We start from the raw sequence: 8478 nt of genomic DNA, 5'->3' as shown, positions 1-8478 counted from the left end.
AGGCTATAAAAAAATGTATTGCAGGGAGGGAGGGGACATTTGACTGTAAATTACACTGGTACCCAAAGTTTTTTTATCTTATTGGTTTGCTTATAAACTTTGGGTACTTTCATTACATCTTGATTGGTTGGTTTAATCTAAAAGTACCAAACTTGGACTACGAGATCGTTGTACAACTCCAGTCATTATTTGTTAAGATTTATAGTTAGGTTTTCCCCAAAATGTAATAAAGCTTGCCTAGAAAATAATTGTCCTGGTTCTCCTCGCATCCTCTACTACAGCTGTTAATGCTTCTCAATTAAACAGATTTTTACAGGGTGTCCCTATATTACAGGAAGGTTTAGGATTTTAGTGTATTTTTATTTTTTTGGCTTTAAAAAGTTACGTCGAAAGAAAATGGGAGAAATTTAGTCATTCATATTCATAAAAGATCTTTCTGACTCAAATCTGAAGTCCTAAAATTTCCTTTTTTAAAGAACACCCTGTATGATAATTATTGATAGAAGTTGAGCCAAATAAAATTGTAAATAAGGAATACAACCGCCGGCAGCTAATTGTGTCTGGCTCTAAGGAGTTCCTGAACAACCGCCAGTAGCTAATTGTGTCTGGTTCTAAGGTATTCCTGAACAACCGCCGGTAGCTAATTGTGTCTGGTTCTACGGTATTCCTGAACAACCGCCAGTAGCTAATTGTGTCTGGTTCTAAGGTATTCCTGAACAACCGCCGGTAGCTAATTGTGTCTGGTTCTACGGTATTCCTGAACAACCGCCAGTAGCTAATTGTGTCTGGTTCTAAGGTATTCCTGAACAACCGCCGGTAGCTAATTGTGTCTGGTTCTAAGGTATTCCTAAACATTACTGTCACTTAACCTCACTAATTACAGGGCTGGGTATTGGCGGTCTGAATAATGATTTGTTCGACAGATTTTAGAAGATATTTAGTAATGAAGAAAATGATAGTCTTTTCCGTGGATAATTGTTATAAAATCATGCAATGCAATAGAAAACTAGTTTTTATTCGTAAGAAGCCAATAGAAATCGCTAGGTGATTATTATACTGGCGAAAAAGTTTTAAAAAATTAGAATAAATATAACTCCATATATCAAATGGTCATCCTAATCTAGGCAAATTTTCTTCAGACTGCCAATGCCCTTTCCCTGACTAATTGATAAATTTGTTGAATCAATGTGTCTTTCAAACTATATTGATTTAATGGTTTAGTAACATTTATCTTGGTTTTATTGTAATTTTTTTAATTTTGTCGAGTAAACTAGGATTACTGGGTACCTATAAAATCTTTAAAAATAAAAGTTATGTAAAAATCATATTTTCAAAAGACGGCTTTAACCGCTTTCTTTTCAAATACAAAAGGGGACTATGCACGAACGAGAGGAAGTTATTTTAAGCACCTTCCAGCTGTGAACCTGAGTATTTTTTTTGTGAATATACATATACTAGGTTTAGCTATAGTTTTAAACGATAAATACTTTAAAATTGTAAGCATTTCTTGATGAAATATCATTAAATGTTAAGTTCAAATGTTGGAAGTTATTTAAAATCACTTGCTCTCGTTCGTGCATAGTCCCCTTATGGTCTAGTCTTTTTAAAAAAAAATATGGCCATTTTTTATTTGCCTTTCCTTGTTTCCAACCGACAAATAAAGTCTAATATATTGATAAATTTTGAATTCTAGATAAATGTTACCTAACCTATTAAAGTATATAACTATCATATATTATTATTATTATTATATAAATTGCATGTAAAATTTATCTACAAATATTATTTTTCTTTCTAATGAAATATTTAATTTTTTTCATATCGCTTATAAATAATTTTTGTTTTGGTAGATTAATTAGAAAAAAATGATTTTAAAATTTTTGTTGCAGATATTGTTAAAAACAGTTTTTATATGTGAAATACCTCGTTATGTTTTTGTTTTTCAATTTTCACCAGTCTTATTTATATTTGATGGTTTTATTATAAGATTTTTAAAGCAAATATTACCTACATATAGGATTTAATTTCTCAATTAAAAGTGTTAATTGCTGTTTTAAATATTTTTAAACAATTTAATCAATCGTGATGTTTTTTCAATACTTAAAAGTCTAAAAATGTTGTAATATAAGAATTATTTTAACTTTTTTTTTGAAAATCTAAATTTAGGGATTTAGAGTGAGGTAGGTGGAATTGCTGCCACCATTTTAAAACTACATAAAAGTACTCCAAAAAATATAACAGCGATGAGATTTTGGGTGTCGGCAGTTGCTTTAATATTGTACAATTTAATACGCTGAAAAAAGGCGACGCAATTATACCGACAACCGCCATTCCCCGCCTTAATTATCACCGGGAGATGGCGGTTTTCGGTGGCAGCGCCTTTTTATCATGGCTCGGATTGTAGTTTATTTAAGCAGCCGATGTGCAAAATCAAATTCTGTAACTACTTTTTAGTTTATTTTTGGGTGTTAAAAAATGAAATTCTACCTTCCTCCAATTTTTCTGAATACTTTTTTAATGAGCAATCTAAATCTTTTACAATTAATGTTAAATTCAAGAATTTAATTTATCGTTAGTTTTTTTTATTATTTTAAAATGTGGGCGGGAATCTATTAAAAACCATTTAGAAACATTAGCAGACACCCTCCGCCCCCCAAATCACGCTTTTTTAAAACACCTAATATTTATTACATAGAGTACTAACAATATTATGGGGGGTTATTCAGTTTGGTTTGTTGTGTTTCTACATGGTTGTATGGTGTAGATCTTGCTAAAACTTGTGATATCTAACTAAAGTTACAGAGATAGTAGGAAAATATATGTAATCTATTTGAACTTATGTGTTTTTATTATTTTTTTGTAATTTTCTTATGGTGTTTTAGTGATGAAACTACTCCATAACTTATTTTTCAGTAGGTATGGCTTTGAAAGCGATTAAAATCCACTGGATTAAAAGTAGTTTTCGGCCATAGTGAAAAATCATGTATAGAATCGGTTTTACAGACAAATTTAATCGAAATATAAACTGAAAATAAATGAAATAATACCAGTTTTGATGGCCCGGACCATTATTCCATCAGCTCTGGTCTATAATTCTGTTTTTTTCCTTTAATTCTTCATTTTAACATCCGCGGAAAGCTGTCTATAATACGACTCGATGAATTAATATTATCTGTCCGTCCTTAAGTAACGCTATTGTTGAAAATTGAATTGCTCGGCTGCTACTTGATTTAGACGTCTAAATTTTTATATAAAGATTCCCCAGACCAGTGTCTGGTCATACAGCCAGTTGGTTGGTTATCCAAGATGACTACTTATACTTTTGCTGAACTTTAAGAGTCTCTACTCCATGGTTTTCTTGGTCTGTCGGTCTATATGTTTTGTGTTACATTTTCTAGGTAATGTTAAATGTAGTCAGAATAGTTATATAGTGCTGTGTATTTCCCGCAGGGGTTTGTGTATCATGCAAAGAAGAAGTTTTATGAAGGGGATAATTAACTGAAAATTAAAATGGTCCCAAAGTTTTAAGAAGTAGCATAAAAACTAACCTTAAACAAATCTAGATTGGTTGGTTCAAATGATCAGTATCAAAACATTAATATTTATCTATGGGAGGGGTAAGTATTTTTTTCGTATTCATTCGAATCCGGTGGATAAAAAAACTAGTTTTAATCTTATAATTGTATATTCTATATCCGCGAAAAGCCAATTATAATACGATGCGAGAAATAACTATTCTCGTATTCATTCGAATCTGGTGGATAGGAATCGGTTCTCATCCATACGAAAAAACTATGTCTAGCATCGTATTATATCCAGCTTTCTACGAATATAAAAATCAACAATCAAAAGATTAAAACCAGTTTTTTAGCCGGTGCCTTCGGCACCTCTGGGCTAAAAAACTAGTTTTAATCTTATAATTGTACATTCTATATCAGCGGAAAGCCGTTTATAATACGATGCGAGAAATAACTATTCTTCATCAATGGGAATATACACCAATTTATCCGCCAATTTATCGTCCATTGTCTTATCTGGATCCCTGTATTTTTGTTATTATTAAAAAGAAGACGACTTTTAATTGTTTAAGAACTCCGCGGCATTTTTGTTGTGAAACTTTGAAGATGCAAACATAAAAAATATTATTTGTAAGTTTTTTTTTAAAAACATGAAAATATGATCATTCAACAATTAATTATTTGCAATTTTTCTTAAATTGATTAGTCGAGGACAGAGACTACTCTTATATTTAAAGAAACAAAAATAAGGGAAGAGGATTATTTTTTTTCTTGTGCATGTTAATTTTAACTTAAACTTAGGTTGGTCTAGAGTTGAATTGGGCAAGGAAAGCCCCGTAGGGTTTAGGCATGAAGATAATAGACTACCCCTCCTCCCTTATTTTTAATATATTTCAAAAGCAGGAGAGGGGGATTTTTTGATGCGCGCAAGTACTCTGACGAAAAGTTAAATTTTTCTTCGTTTTAAAAAAAACATCCAGACGCGCGGTCGGACTGCCTTTCAGCAGGTTTTTGGCTGTTTCATATTCTTTTACTTATGTCCCCATATCTTTGGTGTTTTTGATCCGATTTTCAAAAATATTTTTTCTCATATTGTTCTGAGCATCCCTCTTAAAATTTATTTTTACTTTTGAAAATTAAAATTAATAATGAAGTTGATTCCCACTCCTTTCTTCTCCACCAAGCGCCTATAAAGGTCTCTAGATCCGTAATTTCTAGTATTTAAAAAATATTCATAATTATTAGAATTGTTTTTTTTCAGATCTAATTGAACTCTTAAAAAATGTACTTTGAACTATCTATATAACCTGAACTTGAATATATAAGAGAGCTGGATTAATTCGCCATCATTCTTTAAAATGGCTGGTTTTGAAGTATCCAGCATTGAAATAACCAGTATGACGGAATCCCCTTCCATAACATCTGATGAATATAACACCCAGGAGACTAAAAGTGATGATAGAGAAAATACTTTAGAATCCAGTGAAATGATAATAGTTGAAGAAAGCGATGAAATAGATACAAATATTGTAAAATTAGAAGCTGTAGACGTGGAATTAAACGGTCCAACATATTCAATTTTCTGTGAATTATGCGATAAAGGATATTCATCTAATAGAAACTTGAAAATGCACATAAAAAGAGCACATACTAAGCAAAGGGACTTCTCTTGTAATATTTGTGAAAAATGTTTTGTAACAAACTCTGATCTCACTAAACACAAAATGATACATTCTGACAAGAAAGCTTTTCAATGCAACATTTGTGATAAATCATTTACCTACAAAAGTGACCTAACCCGACATAGTTCAGTTCATCTTGATGTTAAAGCATTTGAATGTGACATGTGCCCGAAGAGTTTCAAAGACGTGGGCACACTGAGAAAACATAAAGTGATTCACAACGGTTTTAAGCCATTTCATTGTGACATGTGCGACAAATCATTCAGACGAAGGGTTGAATTATTTAACCACCATAAGCATCACACCAAATATGCATGTAATATATGCAGTGAAGCATTTATGTATAAACCTGACTTCAACAACCACATGAAGTCACACACTATGAAATCTGAAAATGTTGTGATTGAATCAGAACCTTTTATTCCCATTGAGGCTAGTGAAAATTTTTCCATTAAGGAAGAAGCAGACTTTACTGAAGATACTAATTTAATCAAACAAGAACCCGACTATGACGATAATAACATTATAAATAATCATTCTGGTGAAGAAATCAATAAACTTGATGTAAATTGGATAATTGATGTTAAGCAAGAAGTTCAAGAAGAGAAATGTGATATTAATCAACATAATTTTAATACTTAACTTTAAATGACTCAATTTAAAAAATATTTTTTGTATCAGTAGAATAAAAGGGGGGGGGGGATTAATGCAACCATCTCGTAATCAGTGAGCAAATGGCACTTACAATTCGAATTTCGATCTGAAATTTTGCATGAGTAATCCTTGGTAGGTCTATTTTCCCTAAATCGAACAAAAAGTTGAAAAAGTAACGGCTAACGGCTCAGCCGTTTAGCCGTTTTTTGGCTATTTTTAGGGCAAATCTGCCATAAATTATTTAGGAATTAATTTTTTGAAACATATTTTTGCTTTAAATCATGTGAAATGATACAAAAATAAACATTTTTAGATTTCTAGTACCAGCAACTAGCGGCTAGAACCGTTTGAAAAGGGATAGGTTTTGTGATGATTTCCCTTGAAACTAGTTTAAAAATGGCTAAACTGCTGAGCCGCCAGCCGTTAGCTGTTACTTTTCCAACTTTTTGTTCAATTCAGGGAAAATAGACCTACTAAGGATTACTCATACAAAATTCCAGATCAAAATTCGAATTCTAAGTGCCATTTGCTCACTGATTACGAGATGGTTGCATTAAACCCCCCCCCCCCCCTTTCTCAAAACAAAAACAAACAATTCCAGGGGTTTATAAGGATTTACATTTCAAAGGCCTTCTTTTATTTAAAGAAATTTTCTTTCACTTGTTTACCATATTGTAAAAATCATTTGAAGTAATATTCCAGTGTGGCTTCGAAACCATTAATATATAGCATCGTATTACAGACAATTTTCCACGTATTAAAGTTATTAAGTATCAAAATTAAAATCAGAAAATCAATAGGTACCAGTTTTCTTCGGACGCTTTTCATTTTAATATCCATGAAAAACTGTCTATAATACGATGCAACAAATAACTACCCATTCTATGTCTAAGTTTTTTTTTTAATGTAAAGAAATTGGCAATTTAGGCTAGGTTGGTTAATTTTTACGTTATTTTTACATACTTGCTAAAAAATATGTGATTTATTGTAAACTTAAATAGGTAATTTAATGTTAGATAGCTTGCTTTGTTGTTTTCTAAGCGTAGCTTATTGTAATCAACTATTGATGAAAGGCAAAGTTTTTCTACATTTAGGATTTGTCTGTCCGTTACAGATAATAGATATTTCTAAATGGTCTTTAATATTTAGAAAGGGAGAGGTCATTTTCTAGTAAATCCCGTAAAGGTGTGTGTTATAAGGCCTAAAAATAGTAGTAGAACGATAAGGTGCTCTAGATATATGTATTCCCTATTGAATAGAACAATAGGGAAATTTTTTTTTTTTTTTGATAACCGTACCTGGATTATCTAAAAAAAATACGAAATTTCTATCAAACGCGTTGTTTGGCTCAAACTGACAAAAATTTAAAAAAAATATAATTATAATAATAATGTTTTCTATAGGTACAAGCTAAAGGTTAAGAACAATCTATACCATTAAACAAAGGAAGAAGTCATTCTTTACAGGTTGATTTATTATAATTATATTTTTTTTTTATTTGTGTCAGTTTGAGCCAAACAAAGCATTTGATAGAAATTTCAGATATTCCAGGTACGGTTATCAAAAAAAAAAAAAAAATTTCTTCCCTATTGTTCTATTCAATAGGAAATACAAATATATAGAGCACCTTATCGTTCTACTACTATTTTTAGGCCTTATAACACACACCTTTACGGGATTTACTAGAAAATGACCTCTCCCTTTATATTAAAGTAAGGAATAGAGGGATCGTAGGAAATATTAATTCACTGTCTTTTTTTTGTTTTTTTTTTAAAGAATTTTTTATGTTGTAAACCTTGTTTTTTTTATTTAAATAGGTGAATGTGATTTTTAGTTTTGTTTCTTAAAAAAAACCGTCATATATAATTTTTAGCCTTTAAACCTTACATATTCCGAAGTATTATACATAACATTGGATATAGGATAGGTATACAGGGTAAAATTTGTCGTCAATTTTGCTTGCTAATATGGACCTCATTTATTGGTCAGTTCGTTCAACCAGTGCAGTGGAAGGGTAGGGGTGGGGTGGATGGAGGGTATAGTATCGTTGTTTTAGCCAGCTGCGAGCATAATATCCTATCTATTGTTATTTAATTTTTGGACTCTCAATATTCCTGTATAAACGACGACATTATAAAATATTAAACCTTAGAAAGATTTATAAAATATATTTATTTAAATCACTGTAATTTGTTATTTATCTACGTTTCTAAAGTAAAGCTTTTCTACTGTTCGGGTTTATTTGTACTACTATGACATACCAGCAATATTATTTTGTGTGCTACTCCCTTAGCTTAATATATAATATTTGAGTAAAATCTTTTTGGATGAGTCGATTATTACCCTAACTACTGGTATCTTTTTTAAAACGGCGGCGGCAGGACCGCTGATTTAGATTTAGACCATGTTTAAACAATATTTTAACCTTCTAACTAACTTATTCAGTTTTGTTTTGAACTGGTTTGTATTCAGAGGAAATTAATTGAATTTGAACCAATGCCATAGTTAAACCCAGCTTTAGCAAGTTTTTAAATGCATTCAAATTTCTAAATCAAAATATTGTCAAAGGGCCGATATTTTGTAAACTGCCAGTTTTTCAAAATAGAAGGGACACTCGGTGGTTT

General features: G+C 31.1%; 1 long non-coding RNA gene across 1 annotated transcript; it reads left to right on the top strand.

Moving 5' to 3' along the window:
* Positions 1-883: 883 nt before the first annotated feature.
* LOC145333935 (uncharacterized) lies at positions 884-2835 on the top strand. Its single transcript, XR_013884655.1, has 3 exons — positions 884-1215; positions 1719-1974; positions 2559-2835. It is a non-coding gene; the product is annotated as an uncharacterized LOC145333935 (long non-coding RNA).
* The last annotated feature ends 5643 nt before the right edge of the window (positions 2836-8478 follow it).

This window comes from Acartia tonsa, chromosome 12, assembly GCF_053477335.1.
Source record: "Acartia tonsa isolate MP-2025a chromosome 12, ASM5347733v1, whole genome shotgun sequence".
Taxonomy (NCBI): domain Eukaryota; kingdom Metazoa; phylum Arthropoda; class Copepoda; order Calanoida; family Acartiidae; genus Acartia; species Acartia tonsa.
This window is presented reverse-complemented; position numbering and strand designations above follow the sequence as displayed.